General features: G+C 45.3%; 1 protein-coding gene across 3 annotated transcripts in view; it reads right to left on the bottom strand.

Moving 5' to 3' along the window:
- PPFIA2 (PPFI scaffold protein A2) overlaps window positions 1-24,240 on the bottom strand; it is a 1,995,062-nt gene that overhangs the window by 1,129,260 nt on the left and 841,562 nt on the right. The gene's annotated exons all lie outside the window — the stretch shown is intronic.

Genomic DNA, 24,240 nt, shown 5'->3' with positions numbered 1-24,240 from the left:
TGCTAATCTCTCCATAAAATTCCTATATAGCCAGCATTAGAGAAAACAACCCATCTAGAGCACCCAAATATGAAATTTGCTGCTCAATAAGAGGTGATTCATAACAAACCTACCACTCGTCTATAATAAAGTACAGGAATCGCACCAGTCCTCATACACATTAACAAAATGCTCTGTCAACAGACTTTGATCCTTGATGAGTACAAATAGCCAGTTGTGTAAAGTGGTAAATCCTTGAATATAGACCAAGCCTTTAATTCCTCCTTCTTTATATATTGTAATGACTAAACGTATCTGTACCATATGTACACTTCATGTTGAACCTCCAAAAACCTTTTCCTCCACCATGGCTGCCACTTGGCAGAATCATGCTAAAATAGCTTTCTCAATATTATGAGCTGTTGGCACTAACTTACTCACAGGATATTATTAATCAAGCGATTGTTATAAATGTTTTGTAATGTAGTACACGAGACAGGAGAAAACTGTGGTATGAAAGTGTTAGTCCTGGCACCACTAGTGTGGTTTCTTCCTAACTTCAGACCTCCTGTTTCTACTGACTTCATTTTTGCTAGCTTTAGGACTCTGTACAATTTACCAATGCTAACAAGTGCTAAAGTGCTTGTGCTCAAAACAAAGAAACTTTGGCTTATACCCAATTGGCATCTTAAATGTATTTATAAGTCCCTAGTAAAGAGCACTGCATGTGCCTAGGGCCTGTAAATGAAATGCTACTAGTGGTACAGCAGCACTAATTGCGCCACCCAATTAAGGAGCCACTTAAACATGTTTCAGGCCTGCCATCGCAGAACCTGTGTGTGCAGTTTAAACTGCCATTTTGACTTGGCAAAATAAACCTTTAGCCAGTCACAGACCTTCCTTTTTAATACATATTTCACCCCTAAAATAGGCCTTGGACTGGCCCAATGGCAGGGTGCGGTGTATTTAAAAAGTTGGACATGTACTTTTAGGTTTTACCTCTTCTGGTAGTGAATAGCTCTTAAATTTGTTTTTTACTACTGCGTGGTCTATCTCTCTCATAGGATAACATTAGAGTTGCCATATTACATTTTATAGGTGTAATTTACAAATGGGAGGCGATAATTGGTTCATGTTTGGTGTCTCTGGAATCCAAACTTAAAATCCTTACTTATGGTGAAGTTGGATTTTAAATTACTATTCTGAAAATGTCACTTTTAGAAGGTTGGTATTTTCTTGCCTTAGCCATGTAGTGTCTGCAGCCTATCTCTGGTCACATGACTTAGTGCAGTTGGTAGTTGGGCGCTGTGTATTCCTCCTAGATAGCCACTCGCAATGAGAGCTTAGGTTTGACTAGCATCACTGGCAGGGCGAGAGGGAGAAGCTTTCCCAACCTCACTTACACCTGAATAGGATGTTTCCTGTCTCCACTCAAAGAATTGCTTACCCCCTGTAGTTAGTCTGAAGCCAGGGCCTGTTGGAAAGTAGGATCTGCTTCTATAGTTACCCCCACTTTTTGCTTGATGTAAAGCTGTTTCGAACTAGTCTGACTGGGATCTCGCTAATAAGGATCACAGTCACTCTGCTTTCTCCCCTAAATTGTTATGGTAAGTACTTAGGTACATCCCAGATTGGAAACTGGGATACCCTTATCAGTTCCTATGGTATATGGTATAAGGTACCCAGGGCATAAATACCCCAGGAGTGCCCATAGGCTGAAGTATGTATTATGTCACCCTTGGGAGACCCTTCAAACTATCACTACAGGTCAGCCATTGCAGCCTGTGTAAGCTGGTGCTAGCACCACTTACAAAAGATATAGGTTTCCCTATATCTAGGGTCACTGCACTTAAAACCTATAAGTCACCCCTACAGCAGGCCTTTTCAATACAAAAGGCAGGGTGCTTGGTTCTAAGTTTGAGGGTGCCCCTGCATGAGCAGGACATCCCTACAGCCTTCGGAGTCCATTATCTCGGGTTGTAAGTGAGGCAGTCATATAACATATAGAGGGGCACTGTGTCATTACGCGATGACCATCACGAAACTGGCTGGCGCGAACCCTGTCGTGTACACCATAAAAGGTGTGGGAGGTATGATTCCAAGCACTGTAAAGGCCCTCCGTTAAGCCCTCAGTTCTCCCGGCACCAGTCTTCTAGACCCGGACAGCACAACATGGCTGCTGCCAACCAGAGACACGACTCTGCCCTCCTTCTGCTGGGCTAAGCTCGAGCAGGGAAAGGCAGAACAATAGGCAGCATGTCACAGGGAGGTGTGGCCACCTCCCAGACAGGGCTTAGTGTATTGGGGCTTGCAGCCTCCGCCCCATAGTCTGTGAGCAGGGCACATTTGTTGCCCTTCATGCATAGTCCAGTTCAAACCAGTTCAGGGAGCCATTGGCTCCCGCTCTGGCATGAAACTGGACAAAGGATGGGGGAGTATCCTACCCCTTGTCTAGCCCCTCCTTAGGGAGGGACCCCTGAATCATCCCAACCCTTTCCTTAGGGTATTTAAGGGCTTACCTGAGGGTGGGTCCCTAGATTCCTTGTGGAACAAGAGACAATTCAGATACCACTTCAACTTCGACCATCTGGGCACCCTAGGGCTTTGCTGGACTTCGCTCTGGGCATCAAGGCTGTAAAAAGGAAGACTCCTGTTGGTCCTGATCTCTTCGCCCTGCTCATCTGCTGCAATGTCTGTGCCTGTGCTCCACACAGGAACCAGTCCAAGGCCTGTGGGTATCCAAGGCACCTGAAGGAATCTCCCTTGAAGTGAAGGACCCACTTCCCTGCATCTGTAGGCACCACAACTAACCTAACCGGTCTGCTGATCCTAGGCTCCCACGGACTCTGAAAGGTGATGGTTCTTCACATCCCTCAAGACCGGCCCTGCCCTCTCACCAAGTTTGAGGCCTGCATCCCTTGTCAGAGGCGCACAATCCGAACCCCTGTGCACCGCGTCGACTTGCAGTTGCAAAGACTTGTTGGCTTCTTTCCACCAACTTCTTCTGGCTCCAAGTAGCCCCAACCTCAAGTATCTCCAGTGACCAAGATCTTTGTCCTCATCACATCACTTGCACCGTGGGCCTGCATCTTTAGTGAGCTGCTTGAGGTCCTCTGCGAGTCAGTGCCTCCGGCTTGTGGGTCCTCTTGAGGGTCACCTTTGAATTCTTTTGGGCTCCCCTGATAGCTTGGGGCCTGCCCTGATTCCCCTCCTTGTAGTGAGTCTACTGGACCTTGCTGGTCCTGACGTTGCACCTTCTTCAACTTCCTCATTGCTTGAAGTTGCCAAGGCTTGTTGGTGCTCCCGCCGGACGCCAACCCCTCAACTCACGACATTCAACATTCAACATGGGACAGCTCGTGTACGGCTCTTGGTCTTCCACAGTGTTGCCTGGTCCCCACAGCTGCAGTTTCAAGGTCCCCGTCACCACTCCTGCAACACCCGACATCAGTGGGCATTCGTCTTCCGTGCCTCCTGGTCACTCCTGAGGGGCATAGACTTTGTCCCCTCTGCTTGCAGGTTCTCCGCATCCTGAATCCAACTTTGGGTTACATTGGACACTTTCAAATTACCCAGCTGTGGCATCTTCCTGAAGTCCTCCATTGGGTTTGACTGCGGTTTCTGGAGCCACTTCACACATATGCACCCGGCGTCCCTGGTGCAGGTAACCTGGTTCCTAATGTATCCACAGGGGGTGGCTCTCCAACTTCTTGCCTTCCACAGGGTTTCTTCACGGTCTACTGGGATCCTCTCTCTTTTTACATTGCAACCAGGACTTACACATTGATTTGTACGGAGAACGTGGTCGTGTTCCTACACTGCACATGACCTCCATGGGGCTCCTAGATACTCACCTTGGGTGGTTCCTTGGGTCCCCGGCACTTCTACGTCCTCTGAGTACTGTCTTGACTCAAGTCGTGGTTCACATACCACTATTTTAGTATATGGTTTGGTCTCCCCCTGGGGACAACTGTGTATTCTGTGCTACTTTCCTGTTCCTATTGAAAAGTATTGTGCGCATTATGTATATCTCAGGCTAGGAGATATCTGTATGTGCTAGTGAGTGTCTTATAATAAATACATATTTTTATAAATATACTGTGTGGTTCTTTTTCACTTAATCGATAGCTATAAGATTATGTGCTGGTAAAACAAGTTGCTTTACACTACCTCTGGATTAAGCCTGAAGGCTGCTCTCCACGGCTACCACTTAGAGAGCTTTCTAAGGTTGTCTAAGACCACTAAAATCCCCATAAGGTTTGTCTGGATCAGTGCAAGATGTCCACTTACATAAGTGTACATCATATACTGAGCCAGCCTCTCACAGGGCCAGAAAGGCTGGGCATCATTGCACTCCAAAGGCATGCCTCTAGACATTTCTCCCCACTTCAAAGGCACAACTGTGTATAAAAGAAGGACCCCAGACACCACCAACACTTCTGGACCTGGGGATACTCAGCCAAGAAGAAGGACTGCTATTCTGCTACAAAGACAGCCACTCCACTGGACTGCTGCTCTAAAGCAACTGTTGCCCTGCTGTGCTGACCTAAGGCCTGCTTCCCTCTTGGCTGATGAAGAATAACTGTACTTGCAACTCCATCTTGAACCCAGGACCCCAGAGTGACTCAAAGGGCTAGTCTGCTGGCCTCCTGATCTAAGCCTCAGGGATTATAAAAGGCTCCCATAAAAGGCTCCCCAACACCTATTGGACCCATCTTTAGCGAGTTCCTGATACCATATGGTGCCTCTCAGGTCCTGGACCCTTGGTGTGACTCTTGAGCTTTTGAGATCAAGCTTTTGGCTCTCCACGAATGGGCCTGTTCACACAGGAACAGCGCCGCTCACTCCGAAAATCAGAGCGAGCTGCCAACAGTCTGGCTCTTTGCACAGAAGCATTAACAGCCCATGGGGGGGGGGGGCATCAACATTCAGCTCCAGTGAGCCTGTCCACAACACCTAGCCTGCTCTTCGCACCACACCAACCACTGCCCGCAAGGCTCTCTTTCCTCCCGGTGACCCTCTCCAATGTGAACGGGGCATAAAACTTGAGAAGGTAAAATCCTGGTGTAACTAATCCAGAACTGTATCTGAGCCATGCTCCATCGTGGTCAGCCTGAACTTTTGACTTTGACCCTGTCCAGCACGGCCAGATAGCCGCAGTTGACGCTTTGTGCTTTTAGGTGCAATATTGCAGTTTATTCTTTAAAAATTCACTACTCCGGTTCCACTGATTGGATTTTTGTCGTTTTGGTCTTCTGTTATTTATTAAATTCTTATCTACTTTTCTAACCTGGGGTTTGTTTTTGGGTTTTTTCACTGTTTTATTGTTTGAACTGTTGCACAAATACTTTACACATTGCATCTAAGTTAAGCCTGACTGCTCTGTGCCAAGCTATCAGGGGTGAGCAAAGGATAATCTGAGGTTTGCTTGTGCTTGACCCGGACTAGAATTGTGGTTGCTGCGTGGCCAGGGCTCACACTCTAGTCAACCAGTAACCCTATTCAAGCTCTAATTCTCCCTGCAGTGCCTTATTTTGCTCCTGGATTCCACCCATAGTTTTCTTCTGTTCACATCGCTCGGTGTTACCAGCCCCATCAAAATTAAACGACATGTCACGGAGGCTCTTTGAAGCTTGATCATGGGCCATTTTTTATGAGGGTTTGGAATTTTATGAGTGGAAAGGGCTGAACCATATTTTATCAAGAACGCTCAATGTCAATAGGGAATTTGCGCCTCTAGGAATTGTCAACAACACTGCTGCTGGGGTTCTTCATCTGGGTTTCCGATCACATCCTCTCAGTTCTTGTCGCACTTGTGGCTGTGAGGATAAGGTAATACCCGTCATGCTGCCTGTGCCTCGCAATCGAATACTATAGAACGAGCCAGTCAGAGTTCTGAAGATGCCGCGCTAAGGCGGATGACACTATCCACACCCATGTGTCACTGGTGCCACATTCAATTATCCATGCAGCCTGTAATCTAATATTCAATAACAGTGTTCTACTGAGCTGTCAGTGTACGTGTTGCATCTCATTTCTTAGCTACAAAGGAAAAGCACACAGCAACTGCTGAACGTTTACATCTTCAGAGGACACTGTACCCACTGCTTCTAGCTAATCTACTTATCTTCACTTTGTTCATGCAGGGTGCTTTGGTGTACGCTATCAGCTCTGTTAATACAATTTAAACAACCAATTATGGTAAAAAAAAAAAACACAATGTATAGACCAGCTGTTTACAGAAGTAGTTGGTCCTGAAATTTCACTGACAGCAGATACATGGAGACAGTTTCATCATGGAATTTAGCAAATGCATTTATTTTTATTAGGACAGCTCTATATGCATCTATTCATAAATAGAAAAAAATCCAAACCCCAACAGCTCTAGACCCCTCTAACAGTAATGAGAGCGTAGCCATTCCTACATGTTGGGTAAATGTTGTTTGTGCTAGCAAAGTGTAACATCGCAGATATATGTTAAGTGTTCTCAAAGTACACAATCAGTGAATGTCTTTACATATACCATAGGGGTCTAACCTTATTTTGAGGAACTCTGTTTTGTTCACAGCCTGTGTGAAAATAAGGGGGTTTCTCCACATAGCAGTGCTCCTCTGTCATTCAAATTTATTTTTAGTTCTGGCTTGACAGCAATGTCACCTAAGTTACCAATACTTTAGGATATACCTAGAGGGGGCTTTGGCTGCACCCTAGACAGTATTTATCTCTCTCTTCATCCTATTGGCTGATTGGTATATCATTTCTCCTCCTGTAAAGGGTAAACTAGTTTACATCTCAGAAGTACACCAAATCATGACACAATTTCTTTATCTCATAGATACATTGTAAGCAGTAGTCATTTTTCTATTTTTTTTTTTTTTTTACTGATGGTGGCTTTTTGTAAAACATTTTAGTCCAGACTCACAATGCAAGCAGGCCTATTGGCTTTGGCAGTGGTTGCATGGGAGCACAGTTCATCTCATAAAGGGCATAAACAATATTTTGAGAGCAGATATGAAATACAGCCTAAGGAAGGAGAGAGTTACCTCCTTCTAGTCTTTTGTGTACAAGTATTTCCTTCCCGGAACAGGGTCTAAGATTTATTAAGAGTACCCTCTCCACCTTGATGACAGTGCTAGTCTGTTGCACCAGATATCCTTGCTGAACTTTTCACCCAACTTTTTGGCTTCCATCCTCCTGTTTTTGCTGACTATGCTTTCGCTCGCTTTAGAACCGTGTGCACTTTACCACTATCGGTGCTAAAGTGATTGTCCCCTCTCCTCTAAACATGGTAAAACTGGCTTACAACCAATTGGCCAGTTTTATTTACTTAAGTCCCTAGAAAAGTGGTGACTCCCGTATCCAGGGCCTATAAATTAAATGATACTAGTGGGCTTGCAGCACTTATAGTACCACCCACTTAAGTAGCTCTCTAAACTTGTCTAAGGCCTGTCATTGCAGCCTATGTGTGTGGTTAGGAATGTTGAATTTGGTGTCTAAAGAACTGCAATTTAACGCTCGCTCGCTTTAATGGTAAAGCCAGATTTTAACTCACTATTCTGAAAATGCCCCTTTTAGAAAGTTTGCATTTTCTTGTCCTAACCATTTGGGGCCTACCGCCTGTATCCTGGGTCACATGACTAGGTGTAGTTGGCAGTTGTGTATTGCTTCCAGAAAGGTGAGACAAAGGGTCAATAGGTGTGGATGAGTCATCTCTGACTTGATGAGGGGAGTGGACCACTTGGGGTTGGACTCCTTGAGAAACGTCTCCTACTTCAAAGTGGGCACCAGGTATATAAAATGGACCCTCGGACCCAACTCTTCAGTACACTCCTGGACCTGTGGATACTACAGAAGAAGGACTGCTGTGAAGAAGGACTGCTGTGCTGCTCTGCTTCCTGAGGTACTACTACCATGATTCACTGTTACTCTGCTGCCCTGCTTGGTGAGACAGAAGACTGACCTCCTTTTCTGAACTATAGGGACATAAGCTCCAGAAAGCCCTCTGAAACTGTCCAGCTGACCTGCTGCTTGGACCTGCCTGAGTCATGCTGACCTCTGCTGGAGTGAGTTCCTGATCCCCAAGTGGTGCCCCGCAGGTCCTGGACCCTTGGTCTTGCCTCAGTTGAACTGTTCTCCAAAGAAAAGGAGAAATCCTGAGGTTTTGGGCTCTACATGACTGCGGATGGGCCTGGTCAAGCCAAGATCATGCCGACCGCCAATGCGAAGCTCCGGTGAACCTAACTCTTCATGCTACACCAATCACCATTGACAACTGGCAACACAAGATCTGTATTTTGCACTACACCTGTGGTGTCCGCCAATGCGAATCTCCAGCAATGACAGTCCCCAACGCTCCATGGGATATATGCGCAATAGCGACAATCATCCGCAACACCCGCCCGTCTCTTTGCGCTACAGTGACGACAATCTGCGATGTTTTCCTTGCTCCCTTGAGGCCCCTTCCACCGCAAACCAGACTCTTCACGCTAGAGTGTAAAGGTAACTCAGCAGACCTGCCTGATCCCTGTATCCAGCCGGTACTCCATCGCTGTTGGCCTGAACTTCTGACTTTCACCCGGACTCCCATGACAAGAGAACTGTGAGTCATGCTTTGTGGTTTTAGGTGCTTTACTTACTTGAAACCTTTAACACTGTATATCTCCAGTTATACTGACTAGATTTTTGTTGTTTGGGTGACAAATAATTTATTAGCTTTTACTCTTTTTTTCCAAATTGGTCTGTAATTGTTCTTGTTTTGTGTTTTCTCTTCATTACGGTCTGAAGTGGAACACAAATTCTTTACACATGGACTCCAAGTTAAGCCTGATTGATTTTGTGCTAAGCTACCAGAGGATTAAGTACGGGTCAATTTGGACTTTGCTTGTGTCTCAACTGGACAGAGATTGTGGATCTTGTTCAACAAGTAACCCAATTTCCTACACAGTGATATTCACAAAAGAGGTAGAGTAAAAGAATGGCAGGGCATAGATGACACAAAACACATAATTTGCCACCAAGCTCAAAGTAAGTAAGCATTCCACTCATTCAGTGGCAGAATTCCCACAATGACTCCAGCACCAGAAGTCATACACATACACACATGTAAAATAAATGCTATATCTAGACATATACACACTCAGAAAAGACTCACTTCCAGAGCGAGATTGGTTCATTTTGAATCAAATCAGGTAAAGTTCCTTCTATATGGTTCTCCTAACCAGTCAGCAATGTTGTAGTATAGAATACACACGTGTACGTATATGGTATTCATGCAGTATAAACTTAGCCAGACGTCTGCGGAGCACTGTTCAGTGTGAAGGCCAAAGATACAATCAAACAAGTGATATCAGGAGCTACTGGTGTCTAAGGATGGAAGTGGACTGTGCTTTGTCATGGTTTACTGTTATTTAAAAAGGTTCATCTTCGTTTGTTTCCTAAATTGGAGCAGGTTTTAGGTGGTCCTGGTGGATCCTGTGCATTCATTCAGATCCTGGTGCATAAAGTCTGATGGTGTCCCGGCTGATAGCAGGCTACAGCTACTGGAGTTAGCAAAACTGGTCAGTCAGATAGGTGGAGCTGCTAGTGGTGATGGTTTTATAGATTATGCACCTAAATATATAGATGGGTCAGGGCAGCAAGTAGAGCTGTGTTGTTCCATAAGGTTAGGGGTGATGTGGTCACATTTCATCAGGCCTATCAGGAGGCACACTGCGGTATTCCCATGTGGAGTCTGGCAGTCACTGAGCATTGCCAGACTCTCAAAATATATTGAATATCAATATCATTAAAATCTTCTGATATTTTGGAAAAGCCTAAGGACATGACTAGTCTTCCAAAAGTACAATTTTCACATTCAGCGAGATACGTGCAGTCAGCTCAGAGAAACCGGTTATGGTTGCATTACAAAGTGTCCTAGCGTAACACACGTGTGAACATGAGCATAGGAGACTCCCATCTATTTGAGAAAAGAATAATGCTTTCTTTACCATATTTTTCTATCCCTTCTATGAGTCCGCCAGCACTGAAATTTGTTTAGAAGAACTGTGCTATTTCAATAAGGAAAATGCATATAATTTATAATCTGGTATGAAGATTGTAGGTCACCACTTGACATTATCAATTAAAATACCGACTTATGGAAATGATTGTTTTGTACATTCGAAATGGATTATTAAAATGCGTGCTGGAATGCACGAAATCTGTGTAGTTTCCAGCAGTTTGGAGTTTTATTTTTTTTCCTTTTGTAATAGGATTTTCTACATGACCTACTTACTAAAAATAAAGCATAAAGGGATGGCTTAAAGCTCTGTTTGTACTACAGAATTTCTGTTTGTAAAAGAATCTCGTGCACTACCATTATGTTAGAAGAAAGAAAAACACAGGCACCGTCAGAGTAAGAAATATTATATGCATTTACTTCCCAGCTTGCAAAAGATTGTATCCACTATAAAAGAAATGCAACACACTTCCCTATACACAAAATAAATAACTCTCGTCCATAAACCGCATCTATGGTTTAAAGCACCACCCCCAGTGTCCAAATCTCACAAGGCACCTCTCCTCTTATAGGGATTTTTCCCCATTTAAAGGGGTAGATGTCTTGGGCTATGTTCTGCAGCCTGCATTTTCCAAAATGAAAATAGTTCTAGGGCTGGATCAGAAGCCAATCTCCGCGGGACAAATGTTCAAACATGCCTCACACGGTAGCACACCACTAATCTAGGACGTGCCTTATTTGCCAATTTTGCTTCCAAACTAACCAACTAGCACAGCATCCGGGCTGCGCTTATCAACTCCCGTTCACTGGTCAAGCATGCCCTTGACATCAATGAGCTTCTCTCTGATGAACAGCTAGGTGTATTATTCATACCTGAAACTTGGCTCAATGAGTCATGTGCCCCTGTGGTTGAACTAGCCATTCCTCAGAGTTATAAAATTGCAAGGGTGGACCGTAAAATAGGTAGAGGAGGCGGGATTGTAGTGGTGTTCAGGGACACTTGGATTTTCTCCAGTGAGGAAACTGTGGGGATAGTGGATGGGAGGCCCTTGACTTTACCATTGTCATGTCGCCCCATTTTACGTTGGGCGGTACATTGGTATAACGCCCCCCTGGCCCTGCTGGAGCATTTTTTAAAGCCCTGGATGATGTCATTGTCCCCCGAGCCCTTCGTTTCTCAAATTTCCACTTATGGGCAATTTTAATATCCACTTAGACTGTCCGGAGGCTACTGACTCCAGGGAACTAATGGACTCGTTTAATTTGCCACAACTGACCCAGTGGATCAACTCTCCCTCGCACAAGGGAAGACATACGATTGACATGGTTTGCTCTAATTTTTCTCTGTCCATTAATGACCCCCTCCAGGTCACTTGGTCAGACCACTATCTGATCCAGTTTTCTTGGATCATAGGGAAGTCCCCTTCCTCTATAGCCTCGGCCCAAAGCAGGCCGCCACGGAAGATCGACATCCCGGCTCTCTCCAAGGCTCTCCTAGTCTCACGCCAGATGGCCGCTTATGATCTTGAAGGAGCGGTAGATAGTTTCGCCACCTGGATCAACCAAGGGGTTAGCTCGGCATCCAAACCTCTTTCCAATAGACGAGTGAGACACGCTCTCTCAAAACCATGGTACTCGGGTACACTTCGAGAGCTTAAACTGGGATGTAAAAAACTGGAATGATGCTGGCGACGGGAGTACTGTCCCTTGGCTAAAATCGTTCTTCGCAAAGCTCAGCGAGACTACTATGAAGCCATTGGGGAAGCGAAAAGCAGTTTTTATGCGGAGCGGATTGCTAAAGATAACAACAATAGTAAGGAAATGTTCTCTATTGTCAAGAGCTTTTTAGCACCCTGGGCTGAAAAGACCATCTTGCCGGCTTCCTCACAATGGTGTGAGGAGTGGTCATCTTTCTTTATTGAAAAAATACAGAACATCCAAGATAGCCTAGAAACGGGTCCAACTGCACAGGGTGATTCCCCCCTACCTTCTTTAGTCCCCACTTCGTCAGCATCTCCATTCACAAATGTTCTCCCCATAGCCAGGTCAGATACATTGGCCATTCTTAAATCGCTCAAGTCGGGCTCTCCTACAGACCCATGTCCAGCTAGGGTTCTGGCGGGGGTTGTGGAGGTGGTTTACCCAGAAGTAAATACTATTATCAATCTATCTTTACAGACTGCTACTGTACCTCTGAATTGGAAACAGGCCAAGCTTTTGCCACTTTTAAAAAAGCCTTCTCTAGATCCCTTCAAACTCACTAGCTATCGCCCTATTTCTCTTCTACCAGCACTGACAAAAGTATGTGAAAAAGTGGTCTTTCGACAGCTTGAGGCCTATGTCGAGTTATCTGGTGCTCTCCACCCAGCTCAATACGGTTTTAGGGCGTCATATAGCACAGAGACCGCACTGGTGGAAATGGCTGAGGCAATTAGGGAGTGCCTGGACGCAGGTGGCAGGGCGGCCTTGATTTTGCTTGACCTCTCTGCCGCCTTCGATACGGTGCCCCACTAACAACTTCTCGCCCGACTTTCAAACATTGGCATTATCGGTCCCGCCTGGGATTGGCTGAAATCCTTCTTGGAGGAGCGCACTCAGCAGGTACGGATGCCACCTTTTCATCGGCCGCTAGGAAAATGTAAACAGGAGTACCACAGGGTTCTACTCTGAGCCCCTTGCTCTTTAATATCTATCTGACTCCTTTGATTTTTCTGGCAGAGGAGCTGGGTGCTAAAATTAGAGTGTATGCTGATGACACCCAGCTCCTATTTACCTGGAAGGACTCCGACCTGTCATCAGAAATGGCCCAGAATTGTCTCTCGTCTGTTTTCAAGTGGCTTGCACATGCCCAACTGAAGTGCAACAAGGACAAGCCGGAGGTCCTTCTGCACGGTCAGTTTCCTCCTGCCTTTAGAGAAATACTGTGGCCTCCAGACTACCTACGAACCAATTCAGTGGGTGATTCACCAAAGAACATGGGGGTCGGGTTTGGAGAAGACCTTAGGTTTTCCACGCAGATTAAGAAACTTACCGGAGTCTGCTTTTTTACTCTTACATCACTGAGAACGTTTTTCTCCATGCTACCTAGGTCAGCCAAGGAAATGGTGGCTCGTGCCCTCATTCTATCCCGCATTGACTATGCCAATGCCCTGTCCATTGGCATCCCTGGATACCTGCTAAAAAAATTGCAGACTATAAAGAATGCCGCAGCCAGACTTTTGTTTAATATCTCAGGAACTTCAAGCGTCAGACAGCATCTACAGGATCTGCATTGTCTCCCTGTGGCCCATAGAGTGCAATTTAAGGCTCTCACTCTAGCTCACAGAGCCCTGCACGGTTTAGGAGCGACGTATATCAGGAAGCGCTTTGCTTTCTATGCCCCCAGCAGATCTCTGCGCTCAGCCACCCAACGACGGATGGCGATCCCCGGATTTTGCAGGATGCGTCTGGGGGGCCAGTCCGTCTCCGTTAAAGCAGCAGTGGCATGGAATTCCCTTCCCACGGAACTGCGGAATATTCAGGATCCCAGAGTGTTCAAAAAACAACTTAAAACTTTCCTTTTTAATCAGCCCATCTAACTCCCTGCTCCACCCTGTTACGGTCACTTTTACGCGCCAGGACACTCATGAGTATTTGTGCGCGTTATAAATACATTATAACATAACATAATCTACTGGGGCATGGTGGGGTTGTACGCTGGGTGAAGAGAGCCAATCCAGCTCTTTAAGCAGTCCCTAGCCTGCAGCCCAACACGAATATGCTAGAGAGACTTAATGGCTGGCCTAGCTAGGAGCCTAGTCCTACTGTGGGCTCTTTGCAACCGGAAACGCAATTATAAGATGGAACCGTGCTAGAAGCCCTCACCCAGTAACGCCCACTCACTGCCCAGTTCTCATGTCACTATTCGAATGCGCTCCTCACCAGCATTCTCTGGGTATGTAATTGTACTCAGATGTGGCTAAGATTGGACTTCTTTGCACATTTAAATATAACACAATATTACATATAATATTACTAAATAAATATAAAAATAAATACATTTTTAAAAAATCCACAATTAAATTAACATCAAGTACAGCAACACTTGAAAGTCTGAGTTTGTAGTTATCTATCCTCACATGCACACATTGGATTTTATAGAACACAACTTTATATCTTGATGTATTATTTTCCTTATAAATGTATACCTTTGTTATGTAGTTATGTATCTATATATTTATTGCTTTACTCCTATTGTAGAAAAAGAAAAAGAAAAGAAAATGTGACTCTATCCAATGCACTCGTCGTATACCTCTCGCATTATATCCTCTACCTGCGCTCTCTGAACATCCCAAACCTCATTCTACTACTATGATCTCCCAAATAACTCTTTCTAGACTCTTCTCCCCTCTATTCCTCCTTGGCTCACCCCAAACCACATTTTACTACTATTATCTCCCTAATCCCTTTCTATATTCTTACCTCCTCTATCCCTCCTTTGACTCATCTCAAACCTTATTGTATTACTATAATCTCTCAAATAACACTTTCTAGACTCTTTATCAAATATCCCTCCATTATTCTATTCATTTAGACTAAAAGACTCACATGTCCACCGCTCAAATTAATAATTTGTATTAATTTATAATCCACCACTAATCCTATTTGGTCCCGGAGTGGCATGCTACTCGCCGATAAGCGTTTCAATGCCTCATCGGGGGTAGTAGGAGCAATACGATTTAAAAAACATGCCTGGAAGCTGTTTGTGAACGTTTTTCACATGTTATCCTTTCTGACCTGCGAAGGGAAATCCTGATACACTTGTAGCGTGTTATAATTATACATAGAGCACTGACTTAAGAGTGGCCAGTTCAATCAATTAGATTAAACAATTTCAGCTTGGTCATGTAAAGGCGGGGATTCAGGCTTTGGTTCCAACAGACAGAAAATTTTATAGCACCACTGTTTAAAGAAAAACTATGTTTGAGAGCAGTCATCCAGTTCTTTATGGAACTAAACTAGTAATGAAATTGAGTAGATGCCAATCAATCCAATTTGTTAGGTATGAATACCATATATTTACACAGAAACAAAATCCATTCTCTTTAATCTTATGCGTACATATATAGCATACATATATTTCATGATGATCCGACTTTATAATCTTTCTTCTAGGGCACCACATAACCAACTGAACTGCTAATACTGGATTGAAAGTTCTCAGTGTAAGTAGTTCTCTCCAGGAAGGCAGTCATTAAAGATGGCTTTTCTCCTACTTATAAAGGTAATTGGGAAAACTGCATGCTTCTATCTGCCAATGTTTCTTGAGTGAGAGGCCGACATGTTATGATTCAGTCTCTGCACTGTGACAATAACAAAGGCCAGGCCTTAGTGCGCCTGCTTTGAATATGGTGGGGGGGGGAAGTGCAGTTTCTGCCGTCAAGTTCAAACTTCCCAACAATTAGGTCCCTTCAGAGGTGTCTCACAAAAGGATGCCCCCACAGAATGTGAAGAGGTACCCCTTATTCTACCATAACTCACGAATATTCAGTGACATTGGGATAAATGTCCACACCCTCGAAGGTGTCTCCTGAAATGTTGCCCCCCCCCCCTTCCACAGGGGCTGTAGGGGTTTGTGTTACTCCCCGGTGTCCCTCTATAAATATCATACCTAGAAGGGGCTCCCTCCATGCCTGTTGGAGAGCAGAGGATGCCCTGGGGAAGGATTTGAAGGTGGCGGTCCAAGATGATAGTCCCTGTCACTTGCCAATTCTATACAGCCAGGAGTCACCTTGATCAATAACTTTCTGATGCTCCATCGTTCCATGTTTTCCCCCTTAAAAATAATCTCTGCCTGTGCAGTGGTCTTATCTTTATTCCTGTAGTATGAATACAGTGTGTGCAGACTATATTCTGGTAGCTCCCAATGACCCACCAAGACTCTGAGAGTGAAGCATCTCCATATTCCGCAGCCAGACTTCAACACAGTGTCTGGAATTGAGGACAGGGAAGTGTATTTTTAATCTCCTGCCTCTCCTCTGAGGATAACCATTTCTACCTTTTAAGAGGGTTGAGAATAGACCTAGCCCATAGAAATAAAAGTTCTGACTCCCTCATATATTATATGGACATGCATCTTTTACCTCAGCGCAAGCCTAAAATTCAAGCTTTCACGCATTATCATTGGCTTAGGTGCGCCGCCTATTCACGCTCTCAAGATTATCCCCATAAACACTGAAATGGCCAAGACTGGGCTGGAATTACTGGCATGGTCTCTTTATTCTTTTTTTTATGAACATACTTTCAAACCTGCGACTTTGTGTTAGGAAAGGCAGACCGTACACTTGCACTTGATTCAGGGCATGCTGTTAGAAATATGCATGTCTCATGCATGTGTAGCAGGTGAAGAGCAGGCGCTGGGCTCGATTTTTCTGCCCCAGAGTAGTAACAACCCTGATCGATTTTCTTTTTAGTGCATCATCTCAACCCCGGGCGCCTGACTGAAGGAAGTCACTACCGGGCCATTAATAACTATCATCCTGGACAGCAGGCCAATCTCCATGTAATACCAAAACAGCTGGAACCGGGCATTAAATTCCGCTCCCAGCGTGGACAGACCTCATGAAACCTGTGGAGAATTCTTCAAACAGGAGAGAATAAGAGTCTAACCTCGCTTTCACTTTTTGAACTTTCAAATGCTATATTTTTATGTGACTGTTTTGCTGAGGTAACATTTGTGATAAATGACTGATTGGGCCTTTTTTAATGAGAGGGAAGTCAACGGTTGGGCTTATTTAGTCTCCCCCCTGATTTTCAGTCGATGGGCATCACTGTAGTGCCACCTTTAAAGAGGTCAGTCCTGTGCCATCAGCAAACACCATTTTGGGCAGTAGGTCTGCCTTCATGCAACACCAAGGCAGTCCGAACTGGATGTTTATTGCCGGCTGCAGCGCAGGCGCACTGAGGTCGAGTCTAAGGCGGGCCAATCTGCGACCGCTCAGCACCCGATCATTATGCATCTCTAACACTTCAACAGCGGGTGAGCGTTGAGTATGCCTATATTCTGAATTAATACAGCTAGACTCATTGCACAAAAGCTGAAACCTGAAAACCTGCACTGTGCTGGTTCCACATGGTTAACTAGTTACCTTGAAAATGATTCATCAGCAAATAACGATTGGTAATCTGCACTGCATGCTTATTAGTGTCCGTTCATCACGGAAAATCGTTTTGCAATCAAATATGATATTGTCAAGCACCATTTTATTCATCATGTGTTTATTAGAAAATTGACTAGGAGACGAGGATTGTCCAGTTTTAAAAGATTCAATTACAGGTTTTTTTTCACTGGTCTCGAAAACAACAGAGGGAGTGGACCTGCCGTCATGCTAAAGAACCGATAGACCTCATGGGAAATGTAAGCACACATTGTGACCAATTCCAAAATGACAGACTTTGCTACCTGTGGATCTTTTTACAATGTGAAATCTTGGGGGGGACGGGGACGTGTAGCACGACATATTTAATAAAATGTTTGCAACTGAATGAGCTCAAGAGGTCCTCTCACTCCGAGCACTTGGGGGCATGACCACTGAAATGCAACCAGTTTGCTGAATACTTCTCAGAAAACATCAGTCTGACATCACATTTCCTGACTATTTGGAACAATTCTATTTCTACCTCTAAAATAAATAGCTAAGGTACCCAACTACTATTGTTAGTTTCTCTAAATGTAGATCTCTTACTTAAGTGGACTTTGAGTCCATAATAAGAACGTGTAGGTGTTCTGGGTCTTCAGAAGTAATGACCCTGTCTAAATTTCATAAGGAACTGTTGCCAATAGACAGCTCATACGTGCAAATGATTATTGTAAGAAATTGGGTTATAAGAGTAAATGGTTTGAGTTCTTTACAAGTAATAAGTCCACAACTTTCTCTTTACTGGGAACCACTTACTCCATTGTAGCATTTGACTCTCTCAGGGTAGCGAAGTAGAGTAAACAAAGGCCTAGTCATGTCAGGTGGTGTGGGCGAGTACCCCCAGGCCTCTGGTACACAAGAACTGCACAACAACAGCACTTAATAAATCACTGCACAGTTAGTGCTTTTCGTTATAAAAAGGACACATTCTATATTATGCACACACTGCTAACTTCTATGCACTCACTTACTCCTTTAGGCCAGACATGAATATGGAATGAGCAGCTTTTATTCTCTTTTTCTTTTTAACATTGAAGCCTCCCGTCACCTTTCCTTTTTAACCCAGATGCCCCTGTCCCTCCATTGGTAGCAGCATGGGGAGCCCACTTCTGTGATGTCTGGCTGACTCTCTGCCTGGCTGCAAATGCTCCTGTACTGCCATGGGAGCCGGCATCTCATTTCTCCTGCCCACGTCCTTCCAGGCAGGAAGCGATTAGGGCGGTGTGCTCCCTGCTCCCCATACATGGGCACTGGAGTGAGGGCTGCACACTGCAGGAGGAGGGGTGTGGCAAAAAGTCAGGGGAAACCACACCAAAGATGCCAAGTTTAGCGCTGTCTTTAAGAAACTTCTCAATGGTGCAGTTTTTTTTTAGTAAAGTGAGGAACACATTTAGAATAATATTCGACTAAACCCAAATAGTATTTCAGCTGATCCTTGTCCTTAAGATACAGAGCATCTTCAATAGCCTTTAAAATCTTCACTTTTGGTTCAATTGCCTCAGCATTGATATGATGTCCCAAGTAGTCTGTCCCACTTGCTTCAAACATGCACATGCCGGAATGTAGAGTTAAACCCTTATCTTTGAATACTTATGCTAATCTCACAATATGTTCTTCCAGCTTATTACCAAACACCAAGATGTTGTCATGGAAATACAGAACACCTTTATGATCTTGGAACATCAACCTCATCAGTCATTGGAAAACAAATGAGGCTGATGCCAAGCAAAAGGCATCCTTTTCGTAACAGAATGCCCTACTGGGGTGATAAATGAAGTAAGAGGTTTGGCATCTTCAGTTAACTGTTAGAAATGGGGTTTCTGGTTGGATTAGGGTATGCACCTAAGCCAGGCAGAGACCACCACTCTAGTCAGGGTAAGGGAGTTACAAACTGAAGATAGCCCCTGCTCACCCCCTTGGTAGCTTGGCAGAGCACTCAGACTTATCCCAAAGGCAATGTGTAAAGCGTTTGGGCAACACACTCACACAGCAGTGACACACTAGGTACACCAAAAAAGAAACTCAACACAAGGTCATATAGAAATAGCCTTTGTATTATCCATAAAACCACATTAGAACTCAAACACATATTACACTGTGCCACTGGCACTCATCATGACTTCACAGGTATTTACATAAATCACTTGGCCAATCGGCCACATTACAGTTAGGGTTGCCTACTGGGAAGATTGCACTTGGCACAACACACTATGTAAAACATAATCAGCCACAGTGCACCCTAATTATATCTAACACCAACATCAGTAGTGTACCACAACACACTTGTAGCAGTGTACACATTTAGGCAAAAGCATTAGGTAAAGAAACCATAGCCACAGCGCACAACACCAACCACTCATAAGGTGCACACACTACTACATGAGCACCACAATAAGCGTGATACCTGCGCTCTTCTTTAGGGTACCTGGTGTCCTTTGTATAGGCTTCCAGGCCACGTGCCCACCTACACCAGGAAATGCGGCAGTCCTCATCCCTGGGGACCTCCGTCGAGGTCTCATCCCATTTCGGGGCACAATGCCACAAGCGAGGGAGGCGGGGTGCAACTCACCCTGTCACTGCCAAATAATGCCTCTGATGCTGTGAGTGAAGCGGCGGCTACCGACAATCAGGCGGTGCAGCCCTGACAACACCAGGAAAGGGAAAGCGATCCTGACTCGGGAGCCTCCATCGAGGTCTCACCCCGTGCTCCCCTACTCGCATTGCAAGGAAGACCCCTCCTTGGGTACCCACGGAGCTTACAAGGCTCCGGCTCGATCTCGCCGCCGGCCTTGCCCACCACCAGGCTTAGAAAAAACACGCAGGATTCTCCTCTTCCTTACGGGAGCCCCGCCCACAACCAGGCATCCTCCGCCTGACTTTCGGTTTCTCTTCTTTCTTCCGGCCCCCTTCAGCAGCTTCCCATGCCGTACTTCCTCAAGGGGGAGCCAAACAGGGTTGCGAAGTCTGCACGCGAGCCTCGTTGTACTCCGGTCTGGAGCCCTCGAGGCTCTGGTCCCTTCCGGGTGCGGCTGGGACCTGCCCCCCTTTTGTCATCAGGGACTCCCTGGCCGGACTACCTTGCTGATGGGAAGCAGCCTCGCAGCAGCCTGGGCCACATAGCAGAGCCCCGGCTGCAGGTCTTTAAAATCAGATGCAGGCAACAAAATGAGGTTTCCCAACCAAAGGCTGTATTGCTTCACTTTCAGGTTCTGGAAATGACGAGAGGGACACTTTCCAGCATCCCAACCGTGCCGTTCAAAATTACCGGGTGAGAAGTACAGTGCTCACCATGTGCTGTCTCCAAACACCCAGGGCAAGCCACACAGCCCTCAGGGAGGACTTGGGCCCCGGACAGGAAGCAGGCTCAGGCCATCACACCGAGAAAGTCCAGATGGCGGTCCCCTGGCAGCATATCAATCCCCCTGGTCCCACGCAGTCTCTTCTAGTTCCAAGCAAGCTCAGTTCAACCAACATGGGGTCACAGCCCTAGTACTTGTAGTAGCAATGTCTTTGTTCTGCCCTGGCACAGGGCCCTGAGCCCAGTTTAAACCAGTTCTGGGAGCACTCTAAAAATATAATTACAGTGCAAAACACTCTCCATTCAATGTGTAAGTCCAGGCTCCAGACACACCATAGGGGGTGGAGGCATCATTGTGGAAGGTAGGCACAGCCCTATTCAGGTGCAGGTGCTACTCCTCCCACCACTCTAAATGCAGACCAGGCCTATTCAGCCTAGGGCTGGGTCACCCAGGCAGGGCAGGACACAACTCAACCCCTCTCCCCCTGTCAGTCAGAACCAGACGGTCAATACACATCAGGCAAGCACAAAGACACATGGCACACAGACATGCATACTTCTAAAAGTGGCATTTCTAAAATAGTAATAATGAATCCACTTTCACCAATAAGCAGGATTTATCACTACTATTCCAAACATACCAATCTTGATCACGCTACCCCTATCATTTCAGGAATTACCACTGAAGCACATATGAGGGAATCCTCAATTCATTCCTGTGAGAGGGCAGCATCTCAGCAGTGAGAAACCAAATAGGCGGTTTGTCACTACCAGGACATGCCACACACTTTAGGCACATGTCCTACCTTTTACCTACACTGCACCCTGCCCATAAGGCTAGCTAGGGCCTACCTTAGGGGTGACTGATATGTAGTAAAAAGGGAGTTATAGACGTGGCAATCGTTTTATGTGCCACGTCACAGCAGCAGTAAACTGCACGCACAGGCCCTGCAGTGGCAGAGGCCTGAGACAGGTTTGAAAGGCTATTTCAGTGGGTGGTGTAAGCAGCGCTGAAAACCCACCAGTAGCATTTAATTTACTGGCCCTGGGTATATGGAATACCACTGTACAAGGGACTGATAGGTAAATAAAATATGCCAAACAGGTGTAGACCAATCTTACCAAGTTTACCATAGAGAGCACCTGCACTTTAGCACTGATCAACAGGTCAGAAAAAATACAGGAGGAAGGCAAAAAGTTCTGGGATGACCCTGCAAAAAGGACCACGTCCAACAATAACATAATCTGGTGGTTCGTTGCAGACATTTTCAATGTGGTGAATATGGTCCCACCCTGCCCTGGTGCAGAAGGCCTGCCCTCCTATCTGAAAAAAGACTGGAATGGCCGGTTCTGGTGGCTCAGCGAACTAATGCATCCACTACAGGGGCTTGTGTTCGACCTCATGATCACAAGTTCAAATCCATGGTCACATCCATCTGAGGTCGATAAAATGAGAACCATTGAGTTGGGCAACAATAAACATCTGTTATTCAGCGTCAAGATGCCTACGGGGGAATGTACGCTTTACAAATACACCTGCTCCCTTCATCCCAGACTACCAGAGTGACTCCAAGGGAAAATTATCTGACCTCTTGTCTGGGCTACAGGTAGACAACAAGATCCAAGGCTTCACTACAACTGCCCAGCTGACCTGCTGCAACTGGTCCTGCAACCGGACCTGCCTGAGCCCTGCTGGCCTCTGTTAGAGAGAGCCCCTGTTTCCCAGGAGGCACCTCCGCCAGTCCTGGGCCCTTGGTTGGCATCAGAGTGCACACCTCTGAACTCAAAGGAGAAATTCTGAAGTTTTGAGATCTTCGTGAAAGGGTATATTCGCACTTCGATCTTTTTGCCCTCACCAACCGTCAATGCGAAGCTCCGGTGAACCCTACTGTTTGTGCCACGACTGCCAGCGACGACCTGCAATGTGATATCTGCACTTCGTGCTATAGCATCAACCGCCCGCAGTAATCGCCAATGTGAAGCTACAGCAACGGCTGCTGCAACGCTCATCAGGAAGTGTGTTTATACTCATGTGTAGGTTGTATTTACATCAGTAAAACGAGTTACTTACGCACACTTGTATGGGTGAGGGAATCTGATAACAGGGATGGGGAGTGGTATTCCAGGGTGCAAATGTACACAATCTTGCATGTTTCTAGGTATTTCACAAACCCTTCATGACCATTTCAGCATGGGACACGGTCAGAAATAGAATTCTGTATCCCGGGTGCAAGAGAGAAGGTTATAGCTTCTAAATTGCTTGAAAGGTTTCTCCGAGGGATATACACCCGGGACTCGTTTTGCACTCGATGCATTATGGTTTGCTTGAAAGAGAGAGGCGGATCTGCCTAGCGCCGAGAGCCGCTGTAATCGGGGCCCTGCAGTTGCAGTAAAGACTAGAAGAGACTTTCACTCGGCAGAGCAGCGTAAACAGTTGTATTAGTCTGAAAAGAACGATCCATTCGCCAGGACTGGTGTGGACGTGGATGTTACCTGACCACTATTTTTGGTAACCAAACTACTCCTAAGTTATAATCGTTGGATGTTACAATGCGATTTACTCATGTTCACTTTTCAAAAGTATTTATAAAGAGAAGGTTGTTTATAAAACAGTTCAGCAACTTTATGTGATTATATGATGGTTTTAAGAATACATGTAAATTAAATTAACAGGCGGGTTAAGTAGCAATGCACGGTGCTAAAAGCTAAAGTCGGGTTTCAAGTTACAAAGCATTTCTTTGTCCCCCTTTCCGTTCAACTGTGCGGCTCGTGGAGGTTCTGTTGAGGATCTATGAGGCGGGGTGAGGGGTACTCAGAGATTTCTGAGTGACTCCGAGGGCTGAAGGAGGGGGTCTGATTGGCAGCTGAGTGTGTTGGAGGATCTGCTTGAGTTTACTGATGGCCCACTGAGGGTGTCTAGTACGGCACAAGCCGAGGGTGCACAGGTGGCTAGATTAGTGGTTAATTTGTAAAAAAAAAAAAAAATAAGGGCCGTTGCTCTCGTCAGAAGGCAGCTTGTACTAGTTCATTTTGCCGGTGTTGATTAAGTGCCGGTGCTGAACACCGGACACCACCGGCTCAAACTAAGCACTGAGGTAGATTGTGTCTACCCACTGTTTTCTCAGGGTGGATGTCGTCTACCCTGCCAGGAAATTGGGACCTATGGAAATATGCTTAATACGTCCTGGTGTAATTTGCAGACACAAAGACACACTTGGTTCCGAGCAGCAAAGCAGAAATGTGCAAATGATGGGTAGTTGTTATTTTAAATTGCAGCTGGGCCCAAAACAAAGGCCAAATTTAAGGGACCATAAAGCCCCCTTTTGTTGGGAGTATTCTGGCTTGGAGCTACCTGGAGCCTCACACCTAGATGCAAATGCAATGGAGGGGAAACAAAGGCACACAGCTTGCTATGATGTCACAAGTAGTTAATAGAGGCATGCTTTTGACTTTTTTAATCCCTGTATATAAGAGAATTTCCAAAAATGTCAAATGTTTTGGTCTGTCACAGTAATTGCACAAATAACAATTCAAATACAACTATTTTATTACTTTTATAGTGCTATAGCGCTACTCATCGAAATGCAGGGTGTCAGAGCACTTTACATCACACTTACACATTGTACTTAGACAATAAATCATTCATGTGTAAATCAATGTACAGAGTTTATTATATAAGACAGTGAGGGTTATAAGGTGTAGGAGTCACATATCTTTCATAGCTTTAGAAGAATTACAATTTATGAACTGCAGGTGACAAAAGGATTTCTGTGTTAAAAGCAGTAGCC

This window comes from Triturus cristatus, chromosome 4_1 (genome assembly GCF_964204655.1).
Source record: "Triturus cristatus chromosome 4_1, aTriCri1.1, whole genome shotgun sequence".
NCBI lineage: Eukaryota > Metazoa > Chordata > Amphibia > Caudata > Salamandridae > Triturus > Triturus cristatus.
Note: the sequence above shows the minus strand (reverse complement) of the source record. Positions and strands in the feature narration are given on the sequence as shown.